General features: G+C 41.9%; 1 pseudogene across 1 annotated transcript; it reads right to left on the minus strand.

Annotated features, from left to right (window-relative positions):
- Positions 1-13,791: 13,791 nt before the first annotated feature.
- Positions 13,792-14,294, minus strand: LOC309812522 (transcription initiation factor IIA subunit 2-like; annotated as a pseudogene). The gene has a single exon. The product of its transcript is annotated as a transcription initiation factor IIA subunit 2-like (transcript).
- Between the last annotated feature and the right edge of the window lie 4,863 nt (positions 14,295-19,157).

A 19,157-nucleotide genomic window follows, 5' to 3' on the forward strand; every position in this document is an offset into this window, starting at 1 on the left:
ACTAATGGGTTGAGACTAGCAAATTTTATTTATTTTTGTCTGCGCTGTGTCTTTGTTGCGGCACACGGGATCTCTAGTTGCGGCACATGGGCTTCTCTAGTTGCGGTGCGCAGGCTTCTCTAGTTGTGGCGCACAGGCTTAGTTGAGGTATGTGGGATCTTAGTTCCCCGACCAGGGATGGAACCCAGGCCCCCTGCGTTGGGAGCTCGGAGTCTCAACCACTGGACCACCAGGGAAGTCCCGAGACTAGCAATTTTTTTTAATCTTGCTTTAAATTATATCCAGGGAAAAACTACTAAAACTCTCCTTTCTATTTCTCTAATACCTAATGCCCTCTCACTAAAAGCATAAATATCCACATATTATCTGAAATACACTGTTATGTTTTTAGAATAAGAGAAGTGGTAAGGGGTGGGGAGGATTAAAACAAAATAGTACAGGGAATTCCCTGGTGGTCCAGTGATTAGGACTCGGCGCTCTCCCTGCCAGGGCCTGGGTTCGATCCCTGGTTGGGGAACTAAGATCCCGCAAGCCGCGCAGCATGGCCAAAAAAAAAAAGTACAAACCAGAAAGTACTAGTTGAAAACCTTTAAGGAGATTGAGAAAATAGCTCCAAAAGTTGTCTCATAGTGCTTCGTTCTGAGTTCCCCACCGTGGACCAGGCGCTATGGGAGGCTCGTAGTCGGGGAGGAAAGAGAGGGGAGTAACAGGACTTTTTGCTGCTTGTGTATTCACCACCTCAGACCCTCTACACACAGCCCGGGACCAAAGGAACAGCCTAGGCCAAGGCTGCCTCTCTGCTTCCAGGAGAGGGATGCCTGGAGTGCCAGGCACTCATGCAGGGCGCAGCACGGAGGCCTGGGCTCTCCTCCCCTTGCCTTTCACGGGCAGGGAGGAGGGACCCCTAGAATGGAGGTCCAGCCTGAAGCACCATGAAGTTTCTCCAGCCAAGCCCTAGTTACTCAACTGACAAAAAGCAGAGAAGAGAAATTATTTATATTCAAGAGTCTAAATTTTACTATTGATTAATGGTCATTTATTTTCTATTCTGGCAGGAAGAGTTTATAAAGCACATTTCCCAGCCTCACCTTTCTCTTTCCATTTCCTGTCTTGATAGGAAAGAAGGGAGGGAGGGGATAGAGAGGGAAAGGATGGAGGAGAAGGAGGAAGAGGAGGAAAGGAAGGAGGGAGGGAAGGAACAAATGAACAAACGAGGCAGAGAGGGAGGGAGGGAAATACTAAAGCTAAGATCTAATCAGATCTCAATTCAGTTAAACCCAGAACATGTTTCCTTGTATCTTTACTGTGGAGCCTTCATGGCCACATGGGACCAAAACTATGTGGAGGCTTAGCTAGTTCTTTTTTAAAATGCAAAGAATAGAGTGAAACTAATGTAATTTATACTAAAGTGTAAAATGCATCCTCAGCACCTTTCTAGAAGTGATAAAGAGTAATCAGTAAAGGTGTGAGGCCTCCCCAGCTATTGCCATTTTGTCTAAAAGAGGCCCTAAGGATTTCCTACTTCTTAAATCACTTTATGGATCATCCACCCCATTGGCTCAGTTTCTGCCTCTTCTTTCAGTCAATCCAAATGTCCAAAAGCAGCCACAGCTAACATTAGTCTTTTCCAAAACCACTCTACAATGCTTGGGGAAGGGGTGGGGAGGGCCAGTAGGCAGCCAGGAAAACAATAATCTAGCAAAAGGATGGCAAGCAAAGACTACCAATATTTTCCAGAGAATTCAACATAAAGTGCACTCAGTCTCTCTCCGTTTAATTACAAAGGGCTTCCAGTCTTCTCTTAATGACATCTTGATGCTCTTGAAGATCACACTTCAACAGAATGCCTGCTCTGTTTCTGTTGCCAGCTTACATGTGAGCATACTCTCACCACAGGCAGGTGAGGTTTCCAAGCCAATGATGAGAAAAGTGCTTAACTTGAGATGAGTCTAAGGTAAGTGTTTGCACTCACACCCGTTTTGATTGGGCAGATAAAACATAATGTTGGATAGGTTATCAGCAGGGCTCACTTTACAGAATTTTCTTCTCTCAGCAGGAATCTGAATTTATATAAGATCACATTCAGAATTCCTTGATGTCAGCAAGATGGGAAATATATATAAAATATATATACATATATGCACATATATACATTAGAAGCCCATTAAAAACTTCACCTCTGGGGCAAAATGAAGCCACATAGCCCTCCCTAGAAGTAAAAACATTCTCTGCGGTGGAAATTAGCTTGATGACAAGGAAAAGCTACAAGTTACATCCATGTTCCCATAGAAGAAAGGCACCACCAGTGTGGCGTTTGTCACCAGCCAGAGCACCCGCCTAGGTTAGGTTTTCCCTGAGAATAGCCATGTCACAAACGCGCTACTAAGAGTCAGAAGAACTGGGCTTCAAATGATCGACCTTGTCCTCTACCAGCCTAGTGACATCTCAGGAAATCTCTCTTGGCCTCTGTTTCCTCAAACACACAGGAGCACAGACACATGAACTGTCATCTAAAAAATGCCAGTACTTGATTAGATGATGTCTAAAATCATTTTCCATTTATAACATCCTGTTCTGAAAATAGGAATCATTTTAACTCCTAATAAATAAGTGTAGTTTGAAAAAAAAAACAAAAACCCGAACTGCCAGAGTTCTAACACAAAACAAATGCTCCTTGAGTTTGGAATGGAGGCTAACCAAGGCTCGCGACTTCCAAGCCCGGGTCGTTCATTCCTTCCTTTACTCAGACAGTCACTAAAATGTACTGAACATCGGCTACGTACCAGACACCCCCTTGAGCATGAGTGAAGCTCAGAGAGAGGGTAAAAGATTTCAAAGCCAGCGGCTCTATAAACAGGTGGGAGGTCAAGGGAAGAGTAAAGAAAAAAGAGAAAAGGAATCTGTTAGCACACTCCTTCCAGAACAAGGGTCCCAACATTTTTCACCATAAATACGTATGAATTTATAGAGTACTAAGAGTTGAAAAGGAACTAGAAGAAGGCGTGCTTATTTTTTTTAATAGGCTTTGGTTTTTAGAGCAGTTTTAGGTTCACAGTAAATCTGAACACAGAATACCCAGCTTTTCCTGTTTTCCTGCACAGCCTCACCCACACACATGCACAGCCTACCCCATAATCAACATCTCCCCTCCACCGAGTACATTAGTCACAATCGATGAACCTACACTAACACACCATTGTATTTATTTTTTCAACAGACGAAATTCACATATAACACTGATAATCAAAATACAAAACCACCCTTTAATCTTTAGGATGTTTAACTAATCCGTTCCTCTCTTTCTAACCCAACCCCTCAATCCTTAAGGGACCAGAGAGGAAAGAAGACTCAAGCTGCTTCTGAGAATCTGGTAATCAGCTGGGAAACCCTGGAGGCCCACAGTCAGGGGAGGAAGCTCCCTTTAGTCACTGGAGCAACTGTTAACAGTGAGGACTGCTCTTGGGGTCCATGGTCACTTTCTGGGATGCTTCCCCCCAACTCCTTTCCCTCCCAACTGCTTCCCAACACACACACACACACACAGAGTCATTCTAGCTCATAAAGCCTCTGTAAGATCTTCCTTTGACCAGGAAGTTGGAGACCATTTTCTAAGGATTCTTTTAGACCTTTGATTATCCTAATTTAGGACATGACCCCAAGATGTTCCCATGAGTAGGGACTACTAATAGTGTAGGACAATAGTGTAGGGACTGGACTCTCAGAGCTCGGAGGTAACATACCTCCCCCTAAAGGATATCATAAACTCTTTGAGTTAAACAATCCAATGGGCTAAATCTTCCTGGAGTCATTATTCAGATGCAGGTATTGAGGCTTCCCAGTTAACAAGTAGCACAAGTCTCAACAGGTAGGATGTAATTCTGAAATCAGCTTAGAATAAAGATGGCCAGCTGGTGACCAGAGGGTCCTATCAGCCCATAGATACGGTCAGTGGCTCACATAATTGTTTTTAAGGCTACATTTGATTATTCCCTCTAAGCCATCGGATTTCCCATTTCTTTTGAAAACTGGTAACACATGAGGATGACATGCAACCATCGGCTAGAGCTAAGGACAGAGCAGCTGACTTGATTAGATGGAGACTGTCCTCTCTCCAGTCTGCCTCCGTCTCCAGCCCCCAACACACACACACACACACACACACACACACACACACACACACACACCACACACCCTGAGGCTCCGTGAATGCACACACAGTAAATGGGATGGCTTCACTCACTGTGTCAACAGCCTGGCCCTTGGTCACAGAATACACCCTGTTCTTTGCTCATCCTGAAGCTCAATCTCAGAGTGGCTACACTTTTTAGTTCATCATCCACCAGCCTCCTACCTAGAGTCAACTGTTTTTATCTGTTCATTCTCACTCCTTTTCAAAGTTCTCTTTTCTGTAACTAGCATTGTCAGCTTCTAGCTGACTGTCCACCATGGTCCTTCCCATAGTGCTGACACACTGAGTGAATGCGCCACTCATCTCCCAGCCGCTGTCATTGTTCAAGAGAAGAGCAGGTGTTCTGAGCGGCTGGCTAAAGGCCATGAGGCTGTCAAGTTCTTGTGAAACTAGATTCATTACCATTTACCTATTTTATCAGTCATTTTGTACCCTCCAGACCCAGAAAATAACAAGTTAAATAACCAATGCAAAAGAAGATTTCAAAAGAATACTTTTTCCTCCTAAATTAGCAGACATGAGGTATTAAATATTAAAAAGTATCTAAAATAAGGCAGTGTTCCATAAAAATCTTTGCATTTATCCCACCTTCATTATATTATTTCTGTATCCAGAAGAATGATCTGAAAAATAACAGAGAAATGTAGTTTCCAAGGCACTGTCCTTGCATAAATTTTAAAAAGCACTGTTTGGGGCTTCCCTGGTGGCGCAGTGGTTGAGAGTCCGCCTGCCGATGCAGGGGACACGGGTTCGTGTCCCGGTCCGGGAGGATCCCACATGCTGCGGAGCAGCTGGGCCCGTGAGCCATGGCCGCTGAGCCTGCGCGTCCGAGCCTGTGCTTCGCAACAGGAGAGGCCACAACAGTGAGAGGCCTGCGTACCGCAAAAAAAAATAAAAATAAAAAATAAAAATAAAAAGCACTGTTTGATATACAAAGATACTTTTAAAAGAAAAAAATGTATTATATTAAATAAGCATAATCTTGATCACTATATATTAGGTGTTATTCCATAGAAATACAGGAAGAAAGCCTACAGGTGAAAAGGTCAAGAGTTAACAGAACAGTTTATTGCTAAATTCTCTGTGTAGTGGCCTCATGTGATCCTTTATGTAAATTCATTAGGTAGCTGGTCTCAGTCTCCATCTGCCTTGCAAGGAATTCTGCTCATTGGCTAATAATGCTCTGGCAACATCCTTACCCATGTTTACTATACATTAATTCACTCAAAAAGTAATTAGCAGGCCTAAAAGACTCAGTTCTGAGAGTCATGCTGATGTATGAGATACAGCCATCCAGTTTTTGCATTTTAACAATTTTCCATGGCATCTGGCTGAAGGTATGGCCTATTCTAATGTTTATGACTCATGTAGTAGAGACGGGACTGTTACTGAAACAAGTTCTAAGGACTGAAATCTAAGCCATCAAGCCCCTGGGCTTCCCAGAAGCTCCAAATTATCTTCCCTTGTGCTCCTCGGCCTTTGGCTATCATAAAACACTGCTGACTGTCTTCCCCCTTAACTAATATTGCTTTAACCTTATTTAAGGATGCTGCCTAAAATTAGCTTTGTATTTAAGTAGTTTAGAGAGCAATATAAAAAATGAATTAATTGTTTTGGATAAGTGAATGCATGAATCGACTGATAAAAGGCAAAAAAAATTGGAGCTTGTTAGAACTTATTAAAAGCATCCTTCCATATAAAAACTAATGAATGCTCACTTCATCTGGTCTCATGAATAAGGATTTAAAGTCAGACAAGAGAAGTGCCTGATTATTAGACAACAATCTTCCACATTAATGGAAACAAGTCAAACTAAACTCTCAGATAATAGGATAGCTTTCTCTATCCTTGCGAATATATAAAATGTCCATTCATGCTGAATTCAGCTGTGAAAGGATGCTTGGCCTAACATTAGGATTACTTAGTTATCTTTGCCTGAGCACATGGTGACTTGCTGGAGGGTGGGGATGAGGAGAGAGATGACGATACCGCAGGTAATGATGGTAGAAGGTCGGTCCAGGGTTTGAAATGTGCCATAAGTAACCTACAAGGTAGATGACCTACATAAAGAGTAAAGATAAATTACTGAAAACTCCTAGATTCAAATGTAGCAAATCCTATCAGATTCCGCTAGGCATAGTTTGCTCAAAGCTATACTTTTGGTCACAGTATCAGAGAAGGAAGTTAGCAGTACTGAACACACAATTCACGAGCACAGTTTGGCTGCAGTTGGAACAAAAACAACATGCTCTTTTAAGGAACTGACATTGCAGAGACTTGATGATATTCTAGGAAATGAACATGAGATAATGTTTTCAAAATAGCCCCATGATAATGTCAATGAGTAATTTCAGTTCTTATCACCATATTATGTAGTTCAGGGCAGTACTGATATTGTAGCTAGGAAAGGTGTCAGAATGTTTTAAAAGAATTGAGGCTTCCCTCCCTCGCTCCAAGGAAAACAGCTGACGATGGATAAAAACTTTACACTGCTCATCGTGGGGGAAAAAAAAAATCTGAAAACAGGTTTTGCTGTTTCTCCGCAAATAATGAGCCAAAGATCTTGACCCATCAGCATACATATGTCCAGCTTTATCATCAGAGGGAAAGTCGTGGAAAACAGGGCCCCATATCATTCAAGCTGGAAAAGGTTTTAAAGATCACTAGGCCAGAGCCCAAACTGACAGATGCCCAGAGATATTAAGTAACTTTCCTCAACTGCCCAGCGTATGAATCGCAGAGTCAGAGTTGTGGAACCAGGTCCTCGCCTTTCTCCTCTGCCTTGCGGTATTTCTCCACCTACTTCATCTATTTCTCCTCTTCTTTTCTTTTTTTTTTTTTTGCAGTACGCGGGTCTCTCACTGTTGTGGCCTCTCCCGTTGCGGAGCACAGGCTCCGGACGCGCAGGCTCAGTGGCCATGGCTCACGGGACCAGCCGCTCCGCAGCACGTGGGATCCTCCCGGACCGGGGCACGAACCCGTGTCCCCTGCATCGGCAGGCGGACTCTCAACCACTGCGCCACCAGGGAAGCCCTCTCCTCTTCTTTTATAAACAATATAGATCAGGGAAGAAAGACTGCTGAAACCCTTTTGTAAATCTGCAGAAGTTCAAAAAGCCACCCACCCCGTCCCCTTTTCTCACCTCGCGTTCCCTGCTCACATGTTGTAGCTCTCTCTCGGACACTTTTCCACCCCTGCCTACTTCACAGATTTCATTTCTTCTTTGATGGTTTTTCCTACCCCCAAGCCAGAGTTAGGGGCTCAGTTCCTATAGCAACCTATTCAGACCTGTGTCACAGTATCCACTACCTTATTGTTTTCTAACCTCTGATAACCTTTCTATCTCTTACCACACCCACAACACTGTGATTTCTTGGAAGCAGTGATTTTGTCTTCCTTACATTTGCAGATGCCGTTAAGCACAGCACTTAGCGAAGATCAGTAACTGTTTCCTGAATACATAAATGAATGTTACAAAATATTTTTGTCTTTCGAGCTTTTGGAAAAAGCAGACAGGCAAAGGTGCATGATGGTACAGGACAATATATGAATGCTTATATAAATATTTTTCAAATTGCAGAAGATCCATGATGGCGTGCTATCTAGTTTCCGTAATTTTTCTTTTTTAAGGGAGCATGAAAGGGCCTGCTAATTCCCAGATACTTAGCAAACAATGCCCGTAGTTTAAAAGTCAAGTTAGTCTCTGCCTCCCCCTTCACAGGCTTCTCTGCCCCAAATGCTCTTCTCTCCATACTTGTTCTTGATCCATCCATTTTCAAGGCTCAGCTCAAACACTAGCCCCCCACAGGGCTTTCCTTGACCCCCTTGGTGACCTTAGGGCCCTTTATCACACCTTCTTCTGAAGTCTCACAGCATTGTAGCTGTACCTCTTTATTGATTGCATTCTGTTTATTTAAGTGGATATTTTATCTCCTCTCTCCCACTAAGCAACCTGAGGGAAGGGTTTCTTTCTTTATATCCTGGAGATGTCTAACACAGAGCCCCGCCCATGGCAGGTCCTGGGTAAACAGTTTTTGAATTGCTAAAAGCTTCCCTCCTTAAAGACAGCAAGCTGCAAACAGACAAATCTTTACCTGCAAAATGAGGAGGAGATCCTTCCCAGCTGGGCTGGTCCATGACTTAGGTAGCTACGTGTGTGAGCACCAGCCAGATCAGTAGGTGAAGGAGGGCAGGGTGGAGATGTGAGCCTATCATGGGGGGATTTCTCAAGGCAGATAGATAAGAAGAGCCCCTAACCTGGACTACAGGGCAGAGAAGACTTCCTGGAAGAGATGACCCCTGAGCTGAAGTGCGAAGGTTGAGTTAAAAAAAAGAGCAGGAGGGGTGGTCAAATCAGAGGGGGCAGCATGGGCACAGGCCTAGAGGTGAGAAGATAGGCCCTCTTTGGAAATACAAGAAGTGGAATGTAGAGTATCAGATGGGGAATGACAGACAAGGAGGCTGAAGAGGTGAAGACCTAATCAAGTCATACAGGGCTTTATACACTGTGTTACCAAGCTTCTTTCTTTTCCTGGAGGAATGGAAAGCTGTTGAAGGATTTCATATGATCAGGTAGCATTGTGGGAAGTGAACTGGAGGGTCCTAGGCAGGAGGCAGAATGACCCATGGCTATGGCAGTCATCTATGTAAGATGAAAGGAGCTACAAAGAAAAGAATGTGAAAAGTGGGCAATTAATATTAAGATAAATATCAGCTGGTGATCTATTAGAAACGGGAGAAAAGAGAACAGGGAGGGAGAGGAAGACATCAAGCATAATTACGAAATTTCTGGCTTGAGTAACCAGGTTGTAACCTTCACAAAGACAGACAAGGCAGAAAGTAGAGGAAGTTTAAGTGGGAAGATAATGGATGAATTAAGCTAACTGAGTCTGAATTGTCTAAGAGATGTCAACGTGTCTGTCCAATAGGAATTGGCTACATAGACCCAGATCTCAGGAGAGAGATTTCAGAGCCAGAGATATCTATCTGGGAGTCCTTGTAAGGTGATGGTTGAATTCATAGGAATATATGAGATCATCTGGGGAAAGTACATAGAACTCACGAAAGGCTTAAATTCAAGGGCAGATAAAGAAGGAAGACCTTTGGAAGAACTGAGAAGTTGCAATCAGAGAAGTAGGAGGAAAACCAAGAGAAACCAATTCATGGAAGCTGAAGGATGTTTCAAGAAGCATGGCGTGGCCAACACTGTAAAATGCTGCAGAGATATCAAATGAAATAAAGACTCAGACCATAACCATTGCATTTAGTCAGGAGGTTTTAGTGCCCTTGGAAAGGAAAACACTATTTCTGAGGAGTGATAGAAACTGAAGTCAGGCAGCGGGTCAGGGAGTAAATGGAAGTTGAAAGTGTGGAAAAAATGAATGAAGAGATTTTTTAGAAGCTTGGTTTTAAAAGGAATGTGAGAGATGGGACCAAAATCCAAATGAGACACAAGACCGAGGGTACTCGTGCACACACGTGCACATGTGTGTGTGTGTGTGTTATTTGGTTGGTTAGTTTGTTTGTATAGTTGAGAGAGCCCTTCAGTGTTTATGTCCTGAGAGCGAAAGAGTCAGGGAGAGGCTAAAGATACGGGAGAGGGAGGATAAACAATGGAGGGCGTTCCCTAAGGAGCTGGTGGAGAGGGACCAAGGGCGCTGCTGGAAGAATTAGCCTTAGATAGAAGGGAGAAGGGACACTTTTCTCAGGACCAGCAGAGGAGGGAAGGATGGATGCAAGTACTAATAGGAGTATAGGTAGTTAAGGGTACTAGTTAAGAGACTCTTTCTGTAAATCCTGATCAGTCAGGAATGAGAGAATTGGTCACAGTAATATAGCAATGGTTTCAAAAGCAATCACAGGACCTGGTTTCTTCAAACAAACAAAAACTATACGTATATGTATATAAAGAAAAAAAGAGAAAAAGAGAAAAGGAGGAAGAAACTTTACCTTAAAAGAGACTTACCAGACATGTCAACCAATCACAAAATATTGACCTTATTTGGATCCTGATTCAAACAAACTTTTTAAAAAAAGTCAAAAGGCAACAAAGAAATGTGAAAACTGCCTGTATGTATGTCTAGTGGTATTAGAAAATGACTATTAACTTTTTACTGAGATAATGCTATTGTGCTTAGTTTTTTAAAGTGTCCTTATCTTTTAGAGTACATATTGTATTCACAGATAAAATTAATATGATGTCAAAGATTTGATTTAAAATAATTTGGTGGTGGGATAGAGGCCATAATGGAACAAGACTGGTCACGAGCTGAGTAACAGATATATGGAGGTTTAGGACACTATTCTCTATGCTTTTATAACTGTTTGCAATTTTCCATAATAAAAACGTTTTTAAACCAAAAATACATATTTTTAAAAGCCAGAAGAAAAAAATAAGGCAATTGTGGGGGATGAAAGTGATAACCCAAGACACATAGAAAGATTAATATGCAGCACTGTAAGTCTGCGTAAAGTTGAACACAATCAATTTGTCACAACAAAGCTGAGTGACTTTTTTTCCTAGCAGCCTTCCGAAGGCTAGATGTGAAAGTGAAGAAGTTGCATCGGTACAGGGTAAGGATCTTGAAGGATATGACAGCAGAAGGGATACGATGGTACTGACTAGAGAAAAAGTGAAGCATTAGGCCATCATCCTGTCTAGGCTGGATAGGAAGGATGTGAAAATATGGAAGTGACTGACATGATAGGGACAAAAAGGAACCGGAAGTCTTGAAGAAAAACATGGCTGGAAAATGGAGGTGAGAAAGCTGGAAGAATTATGAGCCTGTGGTTAGCAAGCCAGTCCATGGCGTTTAAGATTTCAGCTCTGGGTGATGACAAGGTCAAGTGTAATTGTAAATGCCTATGAAGTGCCTATGTAAAAGGATGGCTGAAGTGGGTTGGAGGTGAGAGTCAAATAGAATTAAGACAGTTATAAAAGTGTGAGGTTGGGTGCTGGATGGGTCCTAAAAGAACACTAAAATCTCTCATAAAGATGAGGCTCAGTTATAAGTTCTGTAACGATAAGGTCTATGTCTCTCTTTTTTAAAAAATTAATATACACCCAACATTGAAGACAGTGCCTGGACCAGAGAAGATGCTCCAAATAGTTGTTGAGTACATGAATGAAAGGACTATGTCACTAACGCTTTTTTTTATATATAAAATTATTTATTTATTTATTGTTTATTTTTGTCTGCGTTGGGTCTTCGTTGCTGCGCGCGGGCTTTCTCAAGTTGCGGCGAGCTGGGGCTACTCTTCGTTGCGGTGCGCGGGCTTCTCATTGTGGTGTCTTCTCCTGTTACAGAGCACAGGCTCTAGGCACATGGGCTTCAGTAGTTGTGGTGCGCAGGCTTAGTAGTTGTAGCTCGCGGGCTCTAGAGCGCAGGCTCAATAGTTGTGACGCACGGGCTTACTTGCTCTGCAGCATGTGGGATCTTACCGGGCCAGGGATTGAACCCATGTCCCCTGCATTGGCAGGCAGATGATTAACCACTGCACCACCAGGGAAGTCCCATGTCACTAACTCTTTAACTTAAAGCCTTCAAGTTTCTACTCACCACTGGTTAGCTGGTTAGTTGGGAGTGGGAGAATGGCATTGAAAAAACAGACCAATGAATATGCACCAAAGCAGGATTCATAGAGCAAAAGAATATTAAAGGAGTTAAAAGTGGAACTTACGAGAAAAACTCAAATGAGTTCACTCCTTTTTTCGTCATTTATACCTGAACTAATATATGAGCTGTGGTCGAGTTAATAACTATCTATGAGTGTACGAAATGATATTTTAAGGGAGGTGAAAACAAGAAAGGATTGTTTGCCTAGTGCCCTGCCCTGTTGCTGTCTGGCTGGGACCTGGCTCAAATGGGAGTTGATCTGGATCACACCAGCCTGAGGTCATCTCCGGTTCATAAGCCAGTGAGCAGGGCAAGGAATCAGGCCTCTAGGAACCCATGTAAGTCCGTAACTGAGTAGAATAAACTCCTCACCCTGCAATTGATCTGCCCGCCTAGGAATCTCAGGAACAAATTAGAATTTTTGAGAATATAGTTGTGGCTCTTATATGACTGACTATCATTCAGTCACTGTTGATTCATTTATTCAACAAAGACTGAGAAATAAAATAGTGGTTTAAATTGAAGACTTCCCTGGTGGTGCAGTGGTTAAGAATCCGCCTGCCAATGCAGGGGACACGGGTTCGAGCCCTGGTCCGGGAAGATCCCACACGCCACGGAGCAACTAAGCCCGTGCGCCACAAGTACTGAGCCTGTGCTGTAGAGCCCACAAGCCACAACAACTGAAGCCCTCATGCCTAGAGCCTGTGCTCCACAACAAGAGAAGTCACTGCAATGAGAAGCCCTCGCACCCAACGAAGAGTAGCCCCCGCTCACCGCAACTAGAGAAAGCCTGCGCGCAGAAACAAAGGCCCAACATGGCCGAAAATAAATAAATAAAATAAATAAATAAATAAATTGAAGACATGATTTAGAAAAGACATTTAAAAAAAGAAAGTGAAAAAAGAATTAAAGACTAAGTCAGCTTACAAATAACATTCTTACTAATGATAATCTCAAATACTGAGTGAGTTTACCACTGGCCACATACTAAGTCATGTGCTTTACATAAATTCTCATGTCAGCATCATCGTAGTCCTGTGATCCAGGTATTACTAGGATTCCCATTTAACAGGTGAGGAAACAGGGTACAAGGTTAAATGACTTTTCCAAGACTACCAGCTAATATGAAGCCAGTCCAGGTCTAGCTGGCTCTAAAGCACATGCTTTTAAGCTGGACTCTAAACTGCTTTACTAAACCCTGGGAAGGCGGGAGGGGAGGGAATGACGCCCCATGTAGACAGACTTGAGCTACTACTGATGAAGGATCTGAGGCTTCGAGGAGTTAGGGATGTAAGACAAGAAATGTTTATAGTATCTCTCTGGTCTCTGCTCTCACATTCATGTAATTCATATTTTCAACAGAGAAAGGAAAGGCTGCGTCAGGGACACGTTAAGGGCAGGAAAAAAAATGGGAAAACCGACAACAACAACAAACTTCCAGAGATCATTTAGGCCACTGCCTATCAGAAAACAGAAAAGGGAGGAACTCCCAAAGCCCTTGAGTCCCTATTTCCCCGTGAATGAAAGAGACTAGTATGTAAATAAGAGCTTTGCATAAGCCAGACATTCTTTCAAGTCCAGTTTATCTACCCTATGAGTCACTTCCTTTTTAAAGCAGGAATTAAAAGAGATAGAGGCATATAATCATTACCTAGCACAAACCTTTTTTTTTTTTTTGAGTTTTAAAATGAATTTATTAAAGAATGGTCTTAGGAAGGCCACAATGTTTGATTTGTCGTAGAAAGAAGTTCTGGGGCTTCCCTGGTGGCGCAGTGGTTGAGAGTCCGCCTGCTGATGCAGGGGACACGGGTTCGTGCCCCGGTCCGGGAAGATCCCACATGCCGTGGAGCGGCTGGGCCCGTGAGCCATGGCCGCTGAGCCTGCGCATCCGGAGCCTGTGCTCCGCAACGGGAGAGGCCACAACAGTGAGAGGCCGGCGTACCGCAAAAAAAAAGTTCTGTTTCTTCATGCTGTATAATAAAGGTAATGTAACAAGGTACAGAATTATAAGCTTCTTTCTACTGGAATTCTCTGATAGTTCGGCACAGTGTAGTCATTTCTGCGATGCCAGAATAAATTTTTAAAAAGTCTCTTCTATGCTTCTCTTCAAAAAGCGATGGACAATAACAGGATGGCCTTAAAAAGCCATTTTTTTCCTATTCATTCTGTAGTATTGGAGCCAGTATTTTTACCATCACAGGCTACAATTTTCACTTTATCCACTTTAATAAGTTCTGTCACCTCTCCGAATTCAACATCATTCAATACAAAAGTCCACACATTATCACAGAATCTGTACGTATTTAGAGAGCCCCTGAAATTGACTCTGTTCCTGACCCTCTGTGCCCAGGCTGAATTTATAGCCTTATCAAACTGAAGGAGAGCTTGAAGGGCAAGTTGGGGGGTAATCTGTTGAGACTGTATGAGCTCATCGAGGCTCTCCTGAAGACTGTTTCCCAAAGTGTATTTCTGTACAACTGATATGCCATGGCTTAGGAGGGAGAAATTCTTTTTCTTATTCAGGCTTGCATTGATATCTGTCAAGTCACTGATCCACACAATCTTAATAGACCTTTTCTTCTCATTCAAGTAGCAAAAAGGTAAAGGGCTCCTCCTTGGACAAAACAACAACAACATCATGTTGCATATATACTGTACACACAGCCTGACCAGTTCCTATCCTCATTGGCAGAGAGAAATGAACAGGTAAGATAAACAGGCGGATGAGATGATAGAAGAGGCCACAGCCGGTTAACCTGCCACACTTACAAAGGAATCTGAATAACAAGAAGCCTTTGACTGACTCAGGAAAGGTTTATCTCCTCCAAAAGGAAGTTTAACCCCACGTTATCCACTAGAGCAAAGATGCTCATAAACCTTTGGAGGAAGTCTCAGAGTAAGCCTAATGCCAGAAAAAAGGAAAAGGAAACAGCCACCCGTTCATTCACAGATAAAGGCTCCGCCTTGACCTTGCAACTGAAAAACAGTTATAGCTGTATTCTGTGATGGCACAAAAAGTAAACAGGAAAGTGACTGGCCTCTTTCCCATCTTAATGCCTACAGTAGATCTTGTCCCATCCCTGCAGTATATTTATCAGGGATGACTTTTTTTTTTTTTTTAGGATTAAAGATTCAATTTGAAGATTGAAGCAGGGAGGAAGGAAGCAAAGTAAGTAGAAACTGAAGCACATTCCCATTGCCTCGGGAATTCCAGAACCCTAATCCATCCTTCCTATATACCCTGCACCTGAAAATGTGTCCAGAAAAGCCTTAGATTCACCCAGTTCCACCAGCGTCCACATTTACTAACATGCCAAGCTAACAAGAGCCGCCAGCTCCAAAGTTCAGAGGTCTCGGGATGCCCTACATGATACAACAAACTTCTATCGAGCATGCTACAGCGCTGTGCTGGGTGCCAAGGCTACAACAATAAGCAAAGTAGATCAGTTGTTCTGTTCTCAGGGACCTGAGGTCCAATGGGAGAGGCTGACAAGTTATCTATTGGTTCCAATGCAGCATATGCTAAGTGCTATAGTTGCGGGGTGGGAGAACAGGTTCCTACGGGAGCTCAGGAGGGAAGGGGGTCTTCTCAGGGGACATGATATCCAAGCTGAAACCTAAAGGATGCGTAGGAATAAAGAAAGGATTTCAGGGAAGGGAATATGCAGGAGAAAGAGGAAGCTTTGCCTGGGTATACAGAGAACTTGGAATGCCTTAGATCCACCCCATAAAAGAAACAAAACCCATGTCAATTAAGAACAAGGTGTTTTCCTCTTTTAGTGTTTCATCAATTAATCCTCCTTGTGCTTTAGGAAAAAAACCCTAGCCTTTGATCTCTAAACAGGAATTTTCCCTCACTTTGCTTATCAGGTAATTTGTGAGCCTGAAGTCGACAGCACTTGAGTAATTAGATTTCAGAGTACTGGGAAGGTTTCTCCATCCTTAAAATTCTTCGTGACTTATTTAATGTTTCTGAATGTACTGTAAGGACTAGATAGGAGATTATTACACACACAAAATGAATGTAAAAGTACATGCATAGGAACAATTATGAAAATAGTAACAGCTGACATTTATTACATGCACACTCAGCACCGGCCACTTTTTCTAAGTTCTTTATGCATATTAAGTCGATTAATTCACACAATAGTAAATTCTACTGATATCTCTACTTTGCAGGTAGGTTAACTGAGGCACAAAACGTTTAAGCAACGTGTCCAAGGTCGTACAGCTAGCAAGGGTAGAGTCAGGATTTGAACTCAGACAGTCTGACTCCAGGGTCCATGAGTTTATCTGCAATGCTAGTCAATCAGGGCGAAGATGGAAACAAACTTTGCCTCACAGTTCTTTCTACCTCTGGCCAGTCCTGTGTGGGCCAGAGCTGAGCTGCAAACCTTTCTACCAGGTATACCAAGCAACACAAACTATCCGCTGTTCCACCTGTTAAATCCTAAGGCTGAAAACTTCTGAAATGTCCAGACTCTTCCCCAGATGCTTTGAGTTATGTTACTTCTGTTGGGAGCCTCTATATTCTTTCATAGAAAAGAGCAATTTCTGGTCATTTGGGACCGTTACTTCAGGATGACCGTGATTACATTCATCAAGTTTCTGACACTGAGCTTGCTAAAGGTCCCTTTTCTGAGGAAAACTCAAAACAATCTTAAGCCATTCCTAAGTCTTTACCTGAGGAATTAAGCTGGCTAGTTCTACTGTAGGAAAGTCATCTTTAAATAATTTATGTACTACACAAAGAATGACTTCAAGAAAATGTAAAAAAAATTTTTTTCCTTTAGTAAAAAGTGTTCTAAGTTGAAGATTTCTCTGCCTACCCACAGGAAGATGGAGCCAGCTGATTTTTTAAAAAGGTAACAGTTACAGGCCATATGATTCGACATGAACAAAATACTGAAACATCTAAAGGGATGAGAACTATAATTTATCCATATCATTATTTTTCTATTTAGAATTTAGTGTCATTTTATTAATTAGAAAAATGAATCTGGGGGAAAGGTTTTAAGAATACTTGTCAGTTCAGTTTTGGCTGCAAGTAACAGAAACCTCCTCTTCAAAGTTGCTGAACAAAAGAGAAACAGGGGCATCTTTGGCTGATGGTAGACTCTAGCTTTGTGGATTAACTTTGAGCCCTTATGGGTCTTTATTATTTTCTGTATATTCAGCTAGGAATATATATTGCTGTTAATTTTTTTTTCCCGAATAGTAGTTGTCAAAAACAAAAACAAAACCTGACCAACTTTCATGAGTCCTAGGAGTCAACAGTTCTCAGATCATCATTTCTATTTTTCCCAAATAGATCAAAGCTGGATGAGAAGCCTCAGTAAAGAATTATGTAAACATTGCTTGTTTAAGATAACCAAGCCTCTCGGCTAACATTAGATAACCCCTGCAGAACTAGTAGAACTTTCTTGTAGCCATAAGCAGCCCTAAAGGCAGGCAGAGAAACCATTATCAATGGATTTTATGTAGCCCCTATTCTGAAGACCAAGAGAACACCAAAACCCCGGGGGCGGGTGGTGGTAGGAATGATTCTAGAAACTGGTTTCAACAATTTCAAACCCCAATTTTTTTTAATTTAAGATATTTCATTAAGATCAAAGGTTTTTCATTATACTTATTTACAGTTCCTTACTAGTCAAAAAGGAAACAAATAATAAACATATTTATCTTTAGGGAGCTTTTGACAACAGTTTAAAACAGTTTTGTAAATCTGTTTGTCCATTTTAAATTGTTACCAATTAGATGCCTGAAAACTTACAATACCAGGGATGTCAGCCTTAAAAATACCAATAACTGCCATATCGGCTAGTGAAATCATGTTTAAAAAATTATATAGCTCCATTCTATCTTTTTACTTTTTTAACCAACTCTAATTTGTCATTCATAGGAGTACGTATAGAGTTTCCCTCTTGCTCTTAGAGTTTTAATATGTACATTCTCTCTTCTTTCCAGTACTGGTTGATACTCCATTGGAAACAAGTTGCTAAAGGAGCTAGTACAATGAGGGGCATAATGCTTACCCCAACTTTTTTTTTCTTACCCCAACTTTAAATAAAGGCCACGCCACACACAAAATAGATTGGGGAGCAAAAGTGGTGAATACCACTTTCTAAGCCAAACTCAACCCACTTGTTACTTTCTATCATTACCCACTGCCCTCAATAAGAAAAAACTTCCTGGCAGTCCATTTACGCGAACATCTAAGCAAGAACTGAAGGACTTAACTGCAGAATGAGTATTCTAAAGAAATATATATTTCTATGTTTATAAAAATTGTTCTGATTTAAAATATTGAAACATTAAGATAAACAGTTGAAGCTCATTTGTCATGAGTTTTTGTGGGGGTTTTTTGGTTTTTTTTTTTTTTTGCAGTACGTGGGGCCTCTCACTCTTGTGGCCTCTCCCATTGCAGAGCACAGGCTCCGGACGTGCAGGCCCAGTGGCCATGGCTCACGGGTCCAGCCGCTCTGTGGCATGTGGGATCTTCCCGGACCGGGGCACGAACCCATGTCCCCTGCATTGGCAGGCGGACTCTCAACCACTGCGCCACCAGGGAAGCCCTGTCATGAGTTTTATTTCTAGCTTCCAGACAGGTTCATATAACAAGCACAAATGTATTTCCTTTCTGGGTATCAGGTACTTATTTCTATAAAGAGATCTTACCTGTCTGAACGGAAGAGACAGATAGAGTTGCTACAGTCCCAGATCTGTGTCTCTGCTGCATTTAAAGTGGCACAGTTTCTCATGCCTGTTTTTCTTTATAAGCAATTAAAATTATTTGAGATCATTCTGCATCCCCTAAATTTCAAAGGTGCAACTGTATATCACACCAAAAAGTAGTTAAATTCAAGTGGCTCATTATTCAAGGATGAGAGGTCAAATTCATTCAGGCAATGAACAACCAATTCTGGCTGCATTCAACTGTATGGTTTAGGTTATTTTCTTTTTTAAAGAGCTGATTTTCCTCTCAAACCAATTCAGTCTTTCTTCCGCAAACCATTTATACGGGTAGATAAAACTTTTAACACAAAAGCCAGCAAAAATTGTATATGTACAAGATCTACTTATTGACAATCAGTATTGAACTACATTAAACACTGATTTTTCTTCCATTTAGATAAAATTCTTAGATTGCTGTGATGAATTCTCATTCGTTCTAACTTCCTTTAAGAACGAGGACAGCCTTTGCACACTGACTGACATAAGGAAAGAGTTTTGTTGGTGGTTTACAAATGCTTTTGAACAATACAGGTGGGACTACACATGACGCCTCCACCAAAATAAATGTTGGTAAAATCATGACTCCGTTCAGCATTAATCAAAGAGCAGTAGAGAAG

The sequence above is a fragment of the Mesoplodon mirus genome (genome assembly GCF_964341445.2).
Source record: "Mesoplodon mirus genome assembly, chromosome: 11".
Lineage (NCBI taxonomy): Eukaryota > Metazoa > Chordata > Mammalia > Artiodactyla > Ziphiidae > Mesoplodon > Mesoplodon mirus.